Source organism: Coturnix japonica, chromosome 7, assembly GCF_054131305.1.
Source record: "Coturnix japonica strain WE chromosome 7, WE-NBRP24, whole genome shotgun sequence".
Taxonomy (NCBI): domain Eukaryota; kingdom Metazoa; phylum Chordata; class Aves; order Galliformes; family Phasianidae; genus Coturnix; species Coturnix japonica.
In genome coordinates, this window is record NC_140669.1 from 1,251,562 (window position 1) to 1,271,010 (window position 19,449).

The following is a 19,449-nucleotide window of genomic DNA, read 5'->3' on the forward strand; positions in this document are numbered from 1 at the left end:
CTAAAACCCAACAAGGCCAAAGCTAAACACATGAGTATGTACAATTAAGGCTTGGTTTACAGGTGCATGGATTCATTTTCAGTAGAGATCTCGAGAAAGAGAAGCTTGAAATGGAAGCTAAAAATGCATTTCACTTTCACTTCTCTGTTGCCCTGTTTGTTAAGAAAAAGGCTAGACATACCAACCTGTTGCTCCGTGTACTAAGGTGCGCACACTGCTTGCTTCTGAGCATAAGGAAGATCTTTCTGTGGCATTGAGTTCTACCCTGTCTCATCTTGTCATTTGCACCAGCAAATGCATTTCCACCACCCCATAGAGAAAAGCAAAAGCAAATTTAAGAGTAGCCACCAGTTTTTATGGCTTAGATCACCTAATCACAGAGCAAGCACTGCAGTGATGTGATGCTCTGTTCAAATAGCAAATGATACATCTGAAACACTGAGAGGAACAGTGTCACAGTGTTTTGAGAGAGAGCAATCCCTGCTGATCAGCCGGCTACCATGAAGCAGTCAAATACTCTGAATTTTAGGTCATACTGCATTTTTTTTTGGAACTGAATACTTTCTAAAATGAAAATGAATGAGGCAATGGGATGTTTGTCCCATTAGCAATGTGTAAGTGAAGGTCTGCAAATAATTAGGTATCTAAGATGCATTAAGCTGATAAACATTTTTAATTATTAAGAATATGAATAAGCAGCACTAAAAAGGTTTTTTCAACTCGAGAATGATGCGTTTCTGATGAAAGTGAGAAATGATTCCGTATCGGTGAAAGGTGTCTCAGTGTTGATGCTGAAAAGTGCATGAAGGTAAGTGTATTTCCAGTGTGTAAAAATATATCTGTATCTATCTATATAGATACATATATATATCTGTAGATAGATATGTGAATATCGTACTTGATGGATACGCACACACACCAGTCCTTATTGTCACTCTCACTTCCAAATTTGCAATTCGCATTATAAATATTCTGAAAGTTAATACCAAGAAAGGGTTGCTTCCACTAGCAGAAGGTAGGAGCACTGGGATCATAAGCACAGGGCTGAGCAGCGCTGAGGGGTGTGTGCGTATGTGTGCAATATGCCAGGTTCTCTGTCTGCCTTTGCTCAGTTTTGAACCAGGAGGAGCATTGCTAACTGGCTCACAGCGTAAAAACGTATTTCATGACTTGTTTTCATACACAGCAAAGAGAGAGTGAAAAATCATCCTTGCCTTCCTTTCTTATCAGCATCTTCCAGTAGCAATGTACTAACCACCAGTGTTGACTATTTTTAACTACTTGCTTCTCTCTCCTTCCCACCCCCCAGCAGTATGTCACCCAAATCCACTGGAGTTACTCAAAACGCATGTTTTCTAATAGTAACATTTATTCAAAATGAAAGAAAAGTCTTCCTTAGGATCTGGCCTACTTTTACATGACTGATGAAAGCTCGTGCCACCAAGGGTCTTGTAGCAATCTTCCTTTGCAGAGCAGTGCTTTGCTGTGATGCTCCCAGTGGACAGAGATCTTAGTACTCTGTGGTCGAGAAAACAGTCTTCCTTGCAAACCTTTAGCCAGGCCAATGGGCTTGCTGCCAAAACTGAAGGCTTTTCTCAGCTTCCATGGGATGCTACTGCTATGATGTAGTACAGGATGGTATGGAAGATGTGTGTATTTCTGTGTGCTGCAGAAAAGAGGAGTAATTTCATCCTCTTCCCCCCACGTTTGGCTTTTTATTTTTTATTTTTATGCAGGAACTTCCCTATTTAGATAAAGACCTGAATGGCATCTTCTGTAATTGAAAGCAAGATGTTAGTGGAATGAAATGTTTTTGTGCCAACATTGCTTAAGGCAAGAGAAAACTGCAGATGTTGGAGAGAGCTGTGTCCTGTATTGATGATGGTCAGGTGAATTAATGGGGGCAAAAGTTATGATCTCGTTTTAGGCTCAGATGTTTGGATGAACCTGATTGAACGGAAGAGATTATACTGCAGTGAAGAATAACAGTTTCTCCTGCCATCTCTAGTTGATCACAGGTTTCCTTATGTAGAGAGATGACTTCATTTGAAGCGTGATGTCATCTGTTATGCTTGCTTTCTTTTGCTATGGAGTTGTCGCAGTGAGAGTGATGCAGTGCACTGAAGGCATATATGATTTGACTTTGCTCTTTCTCAACTTACCTTTAAATATTCAGTCTGATTTAGGAGCTCTGTGGTTTTCTTCCAAGCCCTGCATTCAGGGTCAGTGTCTCAGTTCTTGCATTTCAGGCACTGTAAGGTGCTTAAGAACAAAGTTTCCATGCAGCTTTGAAAGATGGAAAGAGATGAGTCAGAACAATCTGAAAGTACATCTTGTTCTTAGTGGGCTACTCTATGGTATAAGCAGAGATGGTATGGAAAATATCACTTAAAAATCATTTGCCGTAATAGCCTCTGTTTTGCACGGTAGTAGAAACCAGCAAATTTCTATAAAGGCCACTGTCAAAAGGCCTTATCTTATCGGAGTGCTCTTCTGCTGTCTTGTTCTACCCATGCTGTCCTGCCTTTGCTGACTTCAAGATTCCTTAGTATTTTATTTTATATTGTTTTTAAGTGAGCTTGCTGCTACTTCTGTGCTAGAAGTTTCCACAGAGTGATGCCTCCAGGGGAAGGTGAGGGAATCGAAGACCAGTTCCCAGTGAGATGATGACCAGAGCTGAGTGCCAACCAGGAATTCCCTCTGCAGAAATACCGGGCTGATTTAAGCATAAACGTGGGGAGATGAAGAGCAATTACTACTGGGCTATGAAGAAGGAATGTGAAGTGTACAAGAAGTGGGAGGCACCGTTGCTGATTCAGGCCCATGGCTGCTGTGCATGTGACAAATGAGCAGCAGCTGGAAGGCAGAGGGGACCGGGTTTTATCTGGAAAAGGGCTGAGCATTAAGGAAGAGAAATGCTTGCTGGTGGTTATGAGAGAAAAACACTGGAAAAAAAAAAATAAATAAAATTCTGCAGTTGATTTATATTTCTATTATGGGCTTATCCTGTTAGCTTGTTCTTAGAGAAGAGCTGTTCCCTGAGGTACCATTTATCCATTTTAGAAACTCTCCTCCCCCAAGAAGTTTGCAACAGTGGAAAGAACAAAAGTTGGGGGATGTTTGAAGAAGAAATCTGGCAAAAGCAACTGAATGGCTGGATCCAAAGGGGAATGCAAGGGCCGACTCTTCTGGGGTGCTACCACTTAGCGTGAATACAGACAGAGAGACTTTGTGATGATCTCTAATGGCCATTTTAGAGCATTTTTTCTCTAACTTCTGTTAAGGTGATGTTATGTGACAGGGGAAAGTAAAAAGGGCCTAATTCTCTAAAGATTAATTTTTTTGTTTTATTGTAGGATGAGTGTCATGAGGAAAGGTATGTGATGGTGTAATAGTTGTCCTTGTAATGGAAGGCTGGATGGGTACAAGCAGTGGAACTCAAAATCAATCCCAAATCCCTGAATCCAGGGGTCCTTCACACCCATGAGGGCACTGCTGCTGAGTCAGGCCAATGGCTGCATGCACACCCAAGAAATACACACGTGCTGATAGAAAACAGATTTAAAAGGTAACTGTGAAATTGCTTTAGAGCTCTGGATGTGTTTAGAAGTTTGTGACTGGTTGTCAGTGATGTCATAACCATATTTATTATACCTCATAAATGGATGGGTCTGACTGTTTTCCTTATTTTAATGTATAAATTGCAGTTTATAATGGCAATAAAACACTCCAGGCTGTGCATTTCAGGGTGATTATTGCATTTCTCAGGTGGTTAAAGTTACTCTAACTGCCTTTCAGCTCAGATTTCAATAGTATTTGCCCAGTGTTCGGACAATTTTACTTGTATTTTTATGTACAAACCTCAAATTAAAGTGTTTTATTGCTTTTTAATTAAAATGTTGAAGTGTAAAGAAGGAATGGTCACAGGCAGGATCGAAAGACAAGGTATTAGGTGTTTTGATATATGAGGGAATGTATGAGAAGGTGGATAGAGAGAGGAAGGGTTGCAGGGTTTGTCACAGTGTTGGGGTGTTAGTGGGTTCCAGTCAACACGTGGCTGGGTAGATATGCTTGTGACCCAGACACGTTGGTGTCTACCTCATAAAATCTAGCACAGAAAAATTATGGACTAAACGGCTACGAACCTGTAATTAACTGCTCAGCATGGATGGGCCCTCCTGGTTGAGCCTGAGTCTTGCCGATGTTCCCAGCGTAGTACCTTGTGCTGCCCCAGCTTGTGGTGTTCTAGATTCCTCTTTAAAGCATATATATAAACAAATTGACCAGTTCAACCTGTTTGTGTGATGCAGTTCTGAAATAAGTTTGTATGATAGCGTGTCTAAATATCATCTTGCTAAAGCAAAGCGTCGAAGTCTTTTTGCTCCTGCAGCACAAATATCTGCTGCAGGTGCTCCCAAGACCACCAGTCCTCTGAAATGTTGACAAAAAAAAAGAAGGCCACAACGTCATCAAAAGTTTTGTCTCCAGTTTGTGTCCATAACTCAGTCTGCACAAGCTCTTGTGCCTAGAGGTCGCTGCAAGGCGTTGTTGGCTGTCTTGTTGTTTGCGGCCATACACTGCTTGCTATGACTGGCGTAGGGATGGACAGCTGCACAACAGGTCAGGCTTTTTAGCTGGAATTACCTTTTGCAGTACATCTTTATGGGAACTCGTGTCATAGGCTTCTAGCACACACCTTTTGGGTACCATTTCACATAATAAAATAAATACACCTATGTTTCCCTATGATTTAAGGGGGTAGGACTGTTGCATACTTCATGGAGGAAGTTTAAAGTATGGGCTGAGCCCTTTCAAGTAAGAAAACAAAGGAAAACCCATTGGTTTGGGTGTCTGATTTTTATACAAGAGCCGTACGTAAAATACTTGATTTCAAAACAATTTCTTTTCCATTGTTTTTCCCTTCTTTATTTCTATTTCTCCTGTGCAAAATATCCCTCTTGCATACCTCCCCTTTCTTCCCATAGAAGAATGGAAGAAATTCTTAATGGGAAGCAAAGCACATTAGGAATATTAAGGAAAAATTACAGTATATACGCTATGAAATGAAATGCATCTTTTGTGAATAAATCCCCTCAGAAATCTTATATTTCCAGGCATCCACTCACGTACCTTCATGTAGCAACTTATACATTCGTAAAACATTCATTGAAAGCAGCTCTGCAGTTTTATAGAAAACAACATGCCAGGGATGCAAGAATCTTGCCAGTTCTGTGAAAAATGACACCAATTAAAGCTTAAATTGCTTGTTTTCTCATAAGGTACATATTTTCATAACTTTGAAATCAAATAATTGCTGCTTTTATATTAAATACAATAAAACAAAAAGGATGCTAGTTTAGAGGAACAGCTACAAGCATTTTAATATAATTTTCCCACCATTTAAAGTCACAAAATATGGAAAACAAGTCAAGTATGCAAAGTTCCAAGGAGATAGAGAAACTCCTTCGGATTATTACATCATTTGTCTTTTGTGTCAGGAAATGTGTATGTGATTTCATTGTTTGATTAAATGCCAAAAAAAAAAAAGAAAAAAAGCATATTGCTCTTATCTAACTGATTACAGACTTTATTCATCTGAAAAAGTATTTGTTCATACTTTGACATTAGGAGGCAATATTTTTTTTAATGGTCCAAACAAGTATTTTCGAAAGAAAATATAATCCGAACTTCCCAGGCTTGCTTTTTATTTTGTATTAACAATGCTCTGTACTAAAATTTCCCATACTGGAACACAGTCCCTAGTGGTTTTCAAGCTATAAACTGAGTAAACAGTCCTTTTCTTATTGAGTGTCTGTGTGAATGCATGTTGTTTCTGGAATACATCATATTCATTTGCAGAAACCCCGTGTATGGATCTTCAACACTTTTTTTTTTTGGCTTCTTTTCCTAGGTACCTAAAATAATTGCTTCTTAAGACAGTCTTACGATCAAATAACTTGTTGGGAAAAGCATACCATGGCTCACAATCTGAATTAAACTTTGTCATTGTGGGTAAGTGTCATTTAAAATACCTATATCTGCTAATTATTTCGTATGCTGATACTTTGCTGCTGTGCTATCTCTGAATTATTTTAGCATGTTTTTGGCAATGTTGCAGTAAGTAAAGTTTAGATTATAAGTAAAGCAACTAAAAATATTTCCATGTTTAGTTCCCTGCTTTTTTTTTTTTTTCCCCTTAAGTGCATATAAAGGTGGCACTTATCAGCAACATTTTTGGACTCTCACCATATCAGGGTTGACAAACTTAGCTTTGCATACTAAAGAATCCTTTAAAAAAAAAAAAGAAAAAGAAAACATAAATAATCTGAGGACAAACACGAAGCTTCATGCGTGGACTTCAAGGTCAGTTACCATTGGCCTGGCCTCCATTAACCCCCACAGGAAATCTACAGGATCCTTATTTTATCTTGAGTGGGTGTTCCCAAACTATCAGTCTTTCTTTCTTTCTTTTTTTTTTCTTCCTCCACCAAAATAGAGAGACAGTTTCCTTTAAAAGACATGGATTTCATCTGGTAGAACATTCCAAAACAGCTTACAGGTCACGGAGAAATTTGCAAAGAGAATGGTGGTATTTTAAATTGCTCTATTAACAAAACTGTGCTCTGCCTAAATTTGGGAGAAGGAAAAAAAATAGAAGATATGAAAACTTAGTAAGCATTTAATAGTAAGATATTAAAATACAGCTAAGCGTTCTCAGTCACTGGGGAAAATAAGCTACTATGGTATAATGAGATCCCTGAAGTCTTGTGATCCATCCAAAGTAACAAGAATGTAATACCAATGGGTTAACTAATTATACGTGTGTATTTAAAAAGTCTTTCAGTACTCTGAATCATGTCCAATGCGAATCCTGAAGAGTGCAGGATCCGTTATTAACCCATTAGTTTTGCACTTTTGGTGTGCTTCGGCACTGAAGGGCGCTAACTGCAGTTGACCGAAATGTGTGTCTTTTTAATAAAGTGGGCAATCTTTCTCTTTTTTTTTTGCCAGGGGAGGGAGAGAGTATATCTTATTTATGGTGTCATTTTAAACTCAAGTTACAATGCCTTAGATTTAAGAGAGAGGCCAGTAATGCAGGCAGGGGTGTCTCCTTGCAGGAGACAGAGATTAATGCCATGTGTACTGATGATTCTCCACCACAATTTAGGATTCTGGTGGCGCCATGACGCTCCTGTTTTTTATGGTGGTTTGCCAAGAGAAAATTACTTAAACCAATTGTGAATGCATTCCTGTTATACTTTTACACAACCACATTTATGTACAGAAATAGCATAATGAGTATTTTTTTAAAATGATCTCTTATTCCAGATTCACCTACTTTGCATAAAATGTCAAACACAGGAAGGAGGGGAGTTGGGGTTTTGTTTGTGTGGTTTTTTTCCTTCTTTTTCTCTTTCTTTCCCCCCCCCTCCCCTTTTTTTTTTTTATGAGAGATGTTTTCACATGGGAATATACTTTTCCCCCCCCCTTCTTTCTCCATGACAACTGACCACAATTGGAGTAGATTCTTGTTAACGTACTGTAATGTGAGAATTTTCTTCAGATGGAGGGTGTTTTATTCCCTAAATTGAAAGCTGTTCTACTTTACCATATAAAATGTGAACCAGAAAATTAGGATGGGTACCTTTGCCAGGTAAAACTGACCTGGGCAGATTGAAATCCCCCCAAACCATAATAATCTTTAAAGACTTCAGAGGTTAAGAATAGTAGGTAGGCTTCAGTGCTCTGAACAAATAACGTCCTTATTTTGAGGGGAATTTGCACCAGGCTAGCAGAGAATTTGATCATGTTCTGTCTCAGCTGACAACAGCTTCTTTTTGTGCATATATTGTTGTATGAGCAGGTACTTGTGCAGTGATTTCTGTATTTAGTCTCAAAATTTTCCAGAAGAGACATCTATACATTTGACCACTATGGCTCCCGATGCATGGAGAGGAGTTTGTTTATTTGTCTTATAATTTGTTTTTAGGAATGATTCTCTTTTTGTTACCTGATGCTCTTTATCCATCTCCATGAGTACATTTCTTGCTGAAGTTCTCAAGTGGGAATGCATTCCTGTTGGTGATAGAGCCCACAGAATTGATCGGTCCTTCAGAGACTTTCCAAAATGACACAAAGTGGCTTGCTTTACATTTAAAAGGAGGAGGGCTGTCTATAAGGATGGTGGTCTTGGAGGTGTAGTCTGCTTTTTGCTTGCTGTACTCCAAGAGATCTGTAATTCCTTTATAGTTATGGGTTTCGTACTGAGACTGTGAGAACTGTGGTTATCAAGCCTGAAGTTTTTGAATGACAATGCCATCGTGTTTAAATATGAATCTGGCTGGAGTAGATGAAGACATATTTCTGTAATTGAAAGGCAATAATGTGCCTACTTACATCAAGCCTTTGTTTAAGGCCAAAAAGTGCATCTCTCTTAGTCCCAGGTGTGGACAGGTGTTTGTGATGTGAAGGGATCTGGTAAATCACCTCCAGTGAGAGTCAGAGATGGCTGTTGGTGAGAGCTATGTCAAGGAGTTTGCTGAAGAGCTTGTTGCATGCTGTCTGGTAACCATTGCAACAAACAGTGCTGTCTTTAGGCAGAACATGCAAAACCCATGCAAAACAGACGATTTAATCATATTTCTGTTTTTATGGTACTTATGGTAAGGAGGTGTTTACTAAGCAGGCCTACACACACATGCACACACAAAAGGTTGTGTCCAATATATCTTTACGTGTTCTTTAAAGTAATATTTTGGTTTGGAAATTAGAGATTGTGTTAAAAATAAATTACCTATAACATTTGAAATGTAATTTCCTCTTGATGTGTAATTGAGGTCAATGTTTACATATAACTTCAATGTCATAATAATGTAGGTTTTTACTACTATGTGTGGTTTCTGCAGTTAATATATCCAGTTGTATCAATAGTGGCTGTTACTCTGCCACAGATATATGGGGTGGTCTTGGCAATATGGTTTTTTTTTTTTTTATCTGTAAGTTGGAGAGAAGGACTATAGAGCATTAAATAGTTTGGCATCCAGGGCAAAAGAAGGGGACTTCTTGCAACTGAGAGAATTATTGGCACTGAAAATGGAGAGGGTCTTGCAATATGAAGGGAGAAAGAGGACTTAAGAGAAGGAAAAGCCAAGTACTCAGGACAGAAAGGTCGGGAGGAAGATTGGCAGGAGAGCAAAAGAATTTCTCTCCAGAGAGAAGCAGAAAGGGATGACTTCTTAAAATAGAAAGTCCAAAGAGTATCATCAAAGGATTCAGCTGTGGGAAACCTGTCCAGCTAAAGAGGCAGCAAGCCTGGGATGTTTATTATTTTAATTTTTTTGGAATGCTTCAAGATGTAAACCAGTCAATTTCACAAAAAAACAACCAAAAACCAACAAGTTTTTCTCCAGTGTAAGAAATTTGCCTTTCACTTTTTCCTCTGAGAAGCTTTAATTCAGTTCAAAAACCTCCCAAAGTAGAACCCTGTTGTCTGCGGGGTCTTCCTCTGCTTCACGATATATTTGAAAACTACATGAAGTTGGGCATAGTGGACTACTTTGATATTAGTATACGGGGAGTTTGAGGGTTGTAATCTGAGTTATATCTTGAATTATGAAATATTCTTAGTATTTTAGTCTAATCTGTATCTTGTCAATGGGTGAAATTTTCATGCTTATTCATATTTAACTGCTGAAGTACCTTTATCATCAGCAAATTATATACCTGTCAGTACTTAGGTTAGCTTCCAAAAGACAGGGGTTGCTGCTAAATTCTTTCACCAAAAAGTATTATCTGTTGCTTCTTACTTGTGCATGACCACAGCACAGATTACGTCCACTGCTGATGCTGGAGAAGCATTGACACTTGTAGCATAATTATGCTTGATAAATCTTTGCTTTGTTACATCTTGTTTCTGTAAAATTTATTTCTATCAAATGTGAAATATGTTACCTCAAGATCCGAGCATGGAAGTTACGTGCAAGTCAGCTGTACCACAGTATGCACTTAATGAACATATTTACTTTACTCTTGTGCTTGTATAAATAATTTATAATACAAATTTCTGAAGTCCAGAATCCCTTTTTCCAAATGAGAGGTAGCTCTGGTACAAGGATTCATAAGTTAATAAATTGCTGCTTCTGTTTGTGCCAGCCCATTGTATGATATGATGTTAAGTGTTCAATAATATCATTGTATATTACAGGAAAAATTAGCTGTATCCTTTGAGTGAATGCTTTCTAGGCTATCGTGCTCAAGGAGACTTTCATTTGGTGACTGCCAGTTCTACTTAGAGGACTCCTGCATGGTAGAGTGAAGGCTGGGCATTTACAGGACGCCATGAAGCAGTGATCCTTACCTTGTGTTCTACTTTGAAAACAGTCAAAATCAAACCCTAAAGCACAAACTGTTTGGCATGTCTGTATTGTTGTAGCCCTATTCAAATTCAGTCTGATAGTTTTGATGCATTTCACGTCCATAACACGTAGCATGTTATCATCTTAGTAGTATCAACACTGAAGTCTTGAGCCCCGTAATGACAACAGTGCAACTTAAGTAGGAAAAGATGTGTTTGAAAGGAAATGTGTCTTTTCTGCTAATTTCCAGCTATCCCAAATGAAGCCGTGTGTATTGGGCTGACTGCAATGCTGTATTTCAGTGGAAGAGAGAGGAAAAATACTTTGATGATTTAAGTGAATTTAATGGAAATAAGTGTTAATATGGAGGCTGTCACATATCTGAATTTCTAACAGCTGGCTGAGAGTCGTGTTGTAGAGTAATAATCCTACCTAGGAGGATTGTTAGTGGGCTCAAACCTTGCGTTTACTGAGTTTTACTAGGATATCTGGTTAAGCACAAAGTTGTTGGACAATACCCCTCAGGAAGCCAGTCAGTTCTATACCCGCATGGTCTTCCATCAGATAGCTGATTTCACCATTTCAGCATGGTTTGCACAAGTGACAAATGCAAGCATTCATTATGTGTCCTATGAGGAGCTGGGCTTTCAGGGAGGGCTCTGGGAAAGCGATACATACCGAGCCGTACTGTCACATTCAGCTGATGCAGCTGTTTATTGTACAGCCTCTCCTTTGTGCTTGGACAATTGCCACGTATGATTTAAGTGCATTTGGAGTCCTGGTGGGTGCGAGCATCTTGCTGGGCGGTCTCTGCAGGGACCAGTGAGTGAAGTGGGGATCAGCCTTACCCACTAGTCGGCAAACTCATGCAACACGGGAACTAGGGAACTGCAAAGGCACTAAAAGCTGATGCTCTTAAAACAGGCACTCCAACACATAATGAAGATAGGGCATCAAGCCTCATTACGTCAGGAACTTGATTTTATCACAACAAGACTAACATAACCAGGCATGATGCATTGGCATGCTGACACGTGAACCAGTGTATAAGAAACAAGGCAGTTTGAATCACAAACCTACCCCTAGCCCACCCCAAATGAATTTCAGTTTAGATTGTTTTGTGATTAACAGGCTTTTAGCATGCTTACAACTTTCTGAAGTTAGTTTGTTCTTTTGTTCTTGTTGTTCAAGGAAAGAAGAGTAAAAAAATGTAAGTAAAATGCACGCATTGCCTTTGATATGTTGCCATAGGAGAGCCGTGTATTTTGGTGTTACATTCTAAAATATTGATATGTATATATCTATATCTATATCTATATATAAAGTATAAGCCCTTGCATAATGTTTATTATGACAGTATTTTGGTGTTCCACAGTAAAGGGTCATTATGATTGCTAAAATGTAGAATTTGATCCTCAGTGGGGATAACATGTTTTATTTTAAATAAGGCAGTGATTTATATAGAAACTTTTCAAGAAGCAAGATATGGCTCATTTCTGATCTCTGACATTGCAAATTAAGGGATTGATCCTGCAGATCTTTGAGCTGATTGGAAGAAATGTCAATAAACAAAGCGCTCGCTCTGTCACCAGCCTCTACCTTGCATTTAAGTAGATACACAGTTGTATGGTGAGGAACTGGAGATAGTGAAGCACTCTTGATCTCTGGGCAAGATGGCAACAGCTGATGATGGGCAAAGATGAGAGGATGGAACACAGAGGTGGAACCTGGGTGCCCATCAGCTGTTTGTTCTTCATCACCTTGTAGCGAGTGATGGATCTTGGTGGATTCTTTAGTATGAAAAGTGTCTGAAATTCAACAACGGTGTGATATGGGGACTTAATGTGAACGTCTTTACCTGTGCCATAAACATAGGGTGGCTCTGACTGCGTGGCTGAACCCACCTGAGTTGAGGTCTTGGCACTGAAGGACAATTAGGGTGGTGGCAGAAGACCCAGGGGGGGCACCAAGGGAAAGGGGTGCCAGGTGACTTGTTAGGATAGCTGCTGGAAATGAAGAGTTCCTGGTGGAAAATAGCTTGTCTCCATACAAGTCTCTTTACATGTGCAAATCTGTGGACAGTGTGGTGAAAATGTGCTGTTGCACGATACCCAAGAATATTTCATAGGAGAGGGGGGGGGGAAAAAAAGCCATTGCCAGAGTGATCCTGTTACACATGCAGTTCTTATTAATGTGGGCGAATTTGGTTGTTTTATTTTATTTTATTTTTTTTAGGTAGTGCATGTTTCTCATTACTTTAATCAGGAAAAGCCTGATAAAAGAGAATGTACACTTCACGTGTCAAAGAACATGCTAAAGTTTTTTTCTATTCACATGCGAAACCTGCTTCTATGTCACTTTATATGACTTTCTTTTCCAATTTTATTAGCTGAATTTTAGAGCTCTTTAAAGCAGAAGTGATAGCAACCAGGTGCACTGTGGGGTGAGCGGCACAGCTCTGCCAACACACCTCCCTCAATAACTCCCACATTTTCCATCGCTGCTCTTTGTGCAGTGATCAGGGCTTGCTCTGGAGGGGTCTCTGACACCACTGGTCTGGATTCGAGACTGTGAGCTGTATGTTGCTCTTAGAAAGCAAAAGGGTAATTAAAGAGGGGAAAAAGAAACCCAGCACTGTTGTGTGCAGATTTTGCACATCAGTTTGCATGATTTTCCTATGATATTTTTTCACTTGTGATGAGATTAGAAATCAGACAAGAGTTTAGAAACAAGAAGATGCAAACAGCTTCACCTGCTTTCTGGCTCAGGCAGCTCGAGCCTTCCCACGGCTGTGCAATAGCATCTGGAGGGAATGCCAGTTTGCCTGTTAAACAATCAACAATAAATTCGTGTATTTATGGGGACAGCAAGCGGCACAAACCGCATCCAATGCAGCTGCTACTGCCTGTACATACGTAGCCCGTAACTGCGTGAAGGTTTAAGCATATTTCGTGGCTTTTTTTTTTTTCTCAATGCAGTGAAGCAAAGACACTTGCAACCTGAGTTTGTGAGAAGAAGAAAGAGCACGAAAGCTTTCTTTCGTCCTTAAGCCTTTGATCCCAACTCCACAGCCGTGGGAACGAGGAGAGGCGATCCCCCCCCTGAGCTGCGAGTGGGAAGCTGCGGGGAATCGGCAGAGGAGCTGGAGCATTAGGCCATGTTTGTGCTGGGGATTAAGTCATTTGTGGTCAGTCCCTGTGCAGCTGGGGGCACAGCCTGCAACGTGGTCCCTGTGGCAGTCGGGACACGCGGAGGTGCCCATGAGCCTGTTGGCAGTCCTGGTGGGTGCCACTCTCTGGGTTGGAGCGGTGAGGAGAGGCAAACTTCAGAGAAGATCCTGAGGCTGATGAAAACCATAATGTTATGGGTGTAGCGACAGGCAAGCCAAGGCTGAGCGGCCAGAGCGCTGCGCGGGGCAGCTGCTGCTTCATGTTCCCAAGGTCCTAAAGAAGACAACAATCAGCAGATAGGGAAAGGAAGGGGGAAAATGCCTACATTGCTGCAGTGATCTGTCTGTGTAAACATTTCAAACATCTGTCTGCGTTTGGAAATATCCTGGTCTGCGCTCTGAAAGTATTTAGGCTTTTTCCAAAGGTGATTTTATTGTCAACTACTATTACGGCAGATTTATTTTTTTCCTAGGAAGGCACATGGTTAACATCTTTCAGTGATTCTAAATATAAACTCGCTTCCCAGTAGTATTATCCAGGTCTCATTCCTCCTTGATTTCTCTTTCCTTCCCTGCTCCCCTCTTTCTCCTTCTGTCACTGTCTGTGTGCGTTTTGACGAGGCTCTGAGTCGTGACTGGATGCAATGGGACGGATTCCTTTTTGTGATCTGCCCTGAGTTATACCAAAACTTTCTGTGTAGTTTTACTTTTGTGGAGTGCTGTATAGCGGCTCTTTATGCGTCTAAGAAATGGAAACATTTTGTCTCGTATAAAAAAAAAAAAAAAGAAAAAAAAAAAAGAAATATTTTTATACTGTGCTCCATTCACAGACCACATCAGAGGTATTCTAAGAATAGAATAGATCAAATATATTTTATGGAAATATAATGAGAAAAGGATGTGTTCCCAAAACTCACTCTGAACAAAGGAATGCAACATAGTCAGGAATACTTTAATGCGCCTAACAATTTTCTCATGTGAAAGGCTGAAGGAACAGTCTTGGTTTGAAGAAATCTTCCAATTCTCCCCAGGCACCCTGAACTTGAAATCAGAACTAGGAAAGCTATATATTACAAAAAAGAAAATGTATGGAAAAAGTGACTGAGGGCATTAACCATAAAAGACATTTTGAAAAGAAAAATAACATCAATATGAAACATTTTGTCATGTTTCATTTCATTGATCATATATTTATTTTATGTGCTCTGGAGCGCTGAAGCTTAGATGTAACTACATTTCAGGAGCCTCATATTAGACCTGTCATTCTCTTTGTGGGGGAAACTAAATAGTGAGGCAAAAATAAAATAGGTTGCAATTATTAGATTTGGGTTGGATTCCATCAGATTGTGCTTAGGAGCTTCGAATACCAAGCTCAGAAAATGAGACATAACATTAACAGCTATTAAAGATGCTGCCTGTGTGACAGATTTAGATAGAGGAGGTACACCTACAACGTTAAATAATGCATCTTTTTCACAGTAATGCAATATGTTCACCTTAAATAGGCTCGTAATTAAAACTGCCAGCGTTCATTAGATCAGCCACGTAGGAAAGATGCATTTGTATTAGTTCTAATTAAATCTGTTTTAAGCAACTTGAAGTTTAGAGGTTTTATTTATTTATTTATTCTGACTCCCTGATCCAATGGTGTTTGTGTTGGGTGTGTTACAGAGCTCCTGACCGGTGCAGATCTGTGTTTGAAAGGCAGATCTAGAAACCCAGGCTTCTTCTGCTCTATGTCTGGATGTCTTTTCTATGCAAAACCTGCATTAATTTGAAGTAGGTTGCTTAGGGGATCACAGTGGATAGAATCTGACTCCTCATTGTCAGGAAATGATTTTAGCTTTGGTAAAGAAAATGAAAATATCATAATCCTAGCTCTTTAGTAATTTGACTTGATGTATTCTCTAGCAAATACAAGGCTGGCTTCCAAGCTGGTAGCAGAGTGGGAAGGGCTGAGGCCAGGGAGCACTGGCAGCCCCTGGTGCATCTCACTGCTTTCCCTGTGCTGGGTGCTGCTTCTCACTTTGAAGGATGCTGGTAGGAAGCCTGACGAGATGCACTGTGTTTTCAGAACTCCCTATTTGAGTCTGACACCCTTTTGCAACTGAAAGTTATAGTCTTCTGGAATTCTGCAGAGGGAGGCTTCGGACTTTAGTGGATGCTTTCTGATATATCATGCGATGCAAGCCACTGATGCTAATCATTCCCACTGTGTCAGTAACGTATGCAGTGGCATTTTGTGCAGTTCAGGTCTCTGAGCAGGCTTTCAAAGATGTAACTCCAGGGGGATAACATCAACCTCTCAGCTCCCCAACCACCTCCAATTGCAGAGCAGAGTGCAGGTGCTAAGTGACAACAAAGTGGTCAGAGCTTGTCTCTTCTACCTCTTGTGGTCCCTACAGCTCTGGGGGGGCAAGTGCCGGGTCTGCCTTGCCCTTGGAAGGCAGGATGGGGAGATGATGCGGTGGGATGCTGTCAGCTTGTGGCCCAGTTGATGCCAGTCTTCTTTGTGAAGTGAGCTGAGCACATGGGGAAATCAGGAACCGTAAGTGCTGTGTTTCGACTTGTAACAGAACTGGAAAAAATAAGTTGTGCTATGTTTTCGTATCGATTTTCCTTCTCTGTGGTGCAACATTTTCAATTTAAATGGCAGAAGGCTGAGGCTCAGAATGGGAAATAATGTTCTGAGCTACACAACTGGGAAAAGAGCCCGATTTTCTGATTTTGTGTTCACGTTATCCAATTAAATGTTGTCACTGTCCTGCGATTCCATGTCCAGAGCAGTATTGCTTCCACAGAAGAGCTAATTATTGAGTAAGATAAGTACAAAAGTGCCCATATTTAATTAACAACATCGTATAGTATATCCAGGATGAAGATTTTTTTTCCCCCTCCTAAAATTGTTTTAATTAACATGAAAGAAAAGCTTCTGCTGACTTTTCATTGTTGCAAGATATAGAGAAAATTATTTCATGCTAACGTTGGACTATATTTAGCTTCCATCTCGCTATCTACAGAAGAAAAATTGAAAATTAGTTTGTTAGATTGTATTGCTCCTTTTTATCTTATAAGGGCTTCCTTCAAGTGCCATTAAATAACGATATAATCTTGAGGATATTAGTTAACAGATTATAAATATTTAATTTTTGTTGTTTGGTTTTGCGTTTGGTCCTCTTTACGTTCCTTAACGAAGGAATAAATCTCCCACCTCCCAACAACAACCTGATATTTTGGAGCAGATCCCTCTCTGAACAGGTTGTACGCTGCCCTTTTCAAAATCAAGCTATCAGAAGATGCCCTTCAGCAGAAGCGTTAAGAGGACTTGGTGAGCTTAACATGTTTCGCCTGCTTAATTTAATTTGGAAAAATTCAACCAGAAAATGAAGTTATTAACAGGTTGGTACACTCAGAGATAAGATGATGTCACAGGGAAGCAGTCAAGTGGGTTGCTTGTCAAAATATAAAATATGTATCTGTCAGAATCAAATGATAGATAAGCTGTGGCTGGGTGTAGGAAGCAGTGAAAATAGTGTGCTAAAAATTGAAACAGAATCCCACCAGTCTGGAGCACAAGCTTTTAGTAACTGCTGTGGTGATCAGAAATAACAATTCTGGGGACATGAACTGCACTGCTTAGGCACTGCGTGTGTAATTTCTTGGCACCCATAGCCAGAATCATGTACATCAGCACTAGGCCTCAAACAAGAGAGACCTTGGAGATGTGGCTCCTCCATCTCATGACTTTGAAACTGTGATGCCCTGCTAGGTTGGCTGTTCCAAAATGAGGATTGGCGAATCTGGGTAACCTTAACCTTTTAATGTCTCCAAGTCTGCAAACAGAGTCTGAGTAGTCGATGTGAGGAGCCTTTCTTTGGGCTGAACCTCTCCAACACAAAGAGAACTCTCCTGTGTATTTTCCAGGAACGCGTATCTGTTGTGCAAGTCACGGGGCTCTTCCTGCCTTCTGGCTTGCTGTATAAAATAGCTGGCACCACGAGTTTAAAGTTAATAAAGTCAGGAATTCTAAATGGCAATTTGGAGTCTTGCATGTGCAAAGCAGAATAGACAGCATGGAATGCAGTCAAACTCCCCAAAACTGTGTTGGCCAAGTGAGAGAAATGCCATTATAATAAACTTTGGGATTGTGTTATCATTGAATTTGGGAAAATTATCCCATGTATATGGAACTGTGTTCACTGCAAGTTGCAAATCTGAGCTTTAAGACTATAAACTCCTGGAGACAAGTCATGTGATCTGTATACTTGGGGTCTTCCAAAATGTGAGTTTTAATAGTGACTGGGAGATATCAGGGCTAACAGCATACAGGTAATAGCAGTGCTGAATAAAACTGCTGCTTTTACAGTTGAAGATCCAAAGGGACTATTCTGACCTTTTGATCTATAGGCTGTAGGGTCCAGTAATTCCGACATGAGATTTCTAAGTTATGCTTCAACTTCTATCACCTAAAGCTTTGACTCAAGAAATACTCTTCCCTAGGAAAGAATTGGTTTTAATACGTTGTTAATTTCTTCAGTATTTATTTCTCACTTAAATTTCTTAAATTTTTCTTCCAGCCTTAGGATTTTGTTTATGCTTGATTAAAAGTTCTCATATCAGAATCTTTCCCTTTTACAGATGAAGCAGATGGAGTTTAAATCTGTAAGGCTTGTTCTTAATAATTTTGTTTTTTGAAGTCAGTTCCAGTTTTGTTTCTTGTTGGTTTTTTTTCTTGCCATACTTTTTACTCTGTGAATTCAAGAACTGGGCTTTTTTTTCCCCTTCCCTTAATGATTTTCCCAGTGCTGTGCACAAAGGTGACAGCAATTCTCAGCTGCTTCATGCTGTTCTCCATTTTATGTCCTCATACATAACGTGCACCCTTCGGAACTTCATGCTGCTGTGCTTACTCTATTTTATGCTAATTTTTCCTTCAGCAGTAGTTTCAAGTGTCATATAGAATTGCACACATTGCTGTCACATGTAACTTTAAGAGATCATAGATACCTACCACCTTCTAAAGATGAACATATCCTCATTTTTATTTTTTTTTTTCTTTTTTTGGTTAAAATTTGATCACAGATTTCCCAGCGTGAGGAACTTGGGTTTGGACTCATGTAACAATGATGCTCTTTTAGTTTAAAGTAAAAAGAGGGTATTTAGGAGATGATTAGTCTACAGATGGGATACTTTTTTTTTCTAAATTGAAAACTAAAAAACCCAACAACCAGCAATCCAATGACACATTTGGTCTGAACTGCTATTTACTGTACATGTTATCTATAAGTGGGTTTGCTACATGGATCAAGTGTCCTAATTAGGTAATTTATATTGTGTTATCCAATGAAGATGTTCATATTTCATTTCTGTTCTCAACTAAAAGTTTCAAGGCAAACGTTTTAATCCTCTTTCCAGAGATCAGTGCATGGATGCAGAATTAGAAGTACAGATATATCCTCACGTGTTAGTACAACTACCTCCTATGTTGTGTTCCCTGGAGAGTCAGTAATGTTGTATGCCTGCAACACAGGTGAAGATCAGTTGTATTTTTAGGAGAACTTTCCCCTTTTGAATTCTCTTACTGATAGTAGATGTATTAGATTTACCCACTGTGCAAGTTTTAATGCAAAAACAGGTTTTATGATAAATATATCTCAAACGAGGCAAGTTCAGGCTGTCACTCTGTTATTTCAGGCAGTTTGGCTCTCATTGAATGGTGATGTTTCAGAGGTGTAATGGCAACTTGACCTAGAGATCTCCTGGCGTTTCTCCCATTTTCATACAAAACCTTGATATTTCCTAAATGACTGTTTTGTTTCCTTGTACTGATCTGATACTGTTCACTCAGAAACTGAATCTAGTTATTGCTGGTTGTGCTAATTGAGATTTCTCAGTTTTTCTTCCTCCTTGTCATTAAGCTGGATT

General features: G+C 39.6%; 1 long non-coding RNA gene across 1 annotated transcript in view; it reads left to right on the forward strand.

Annotated features, from left to right (window-relative positions):
• The first annotated feature begins 5,870 nt into the window (after positions 1-5,870).
• Positions 5,871-19,449, forward strand: part of LOC116653703 (uncharacterized) — a 35,328-nt gene continuing 21,749 nt past the window's right edge. The window contains exon 1 of the long non-coding RNA XR_004308080.2: positions 5,871-6,012. This is a non-coding gene — a long non-coding RNA (uncharacterized LOC116653703). The remainder of the gene's footprint in view (positions 6,013-19,449) is intronic.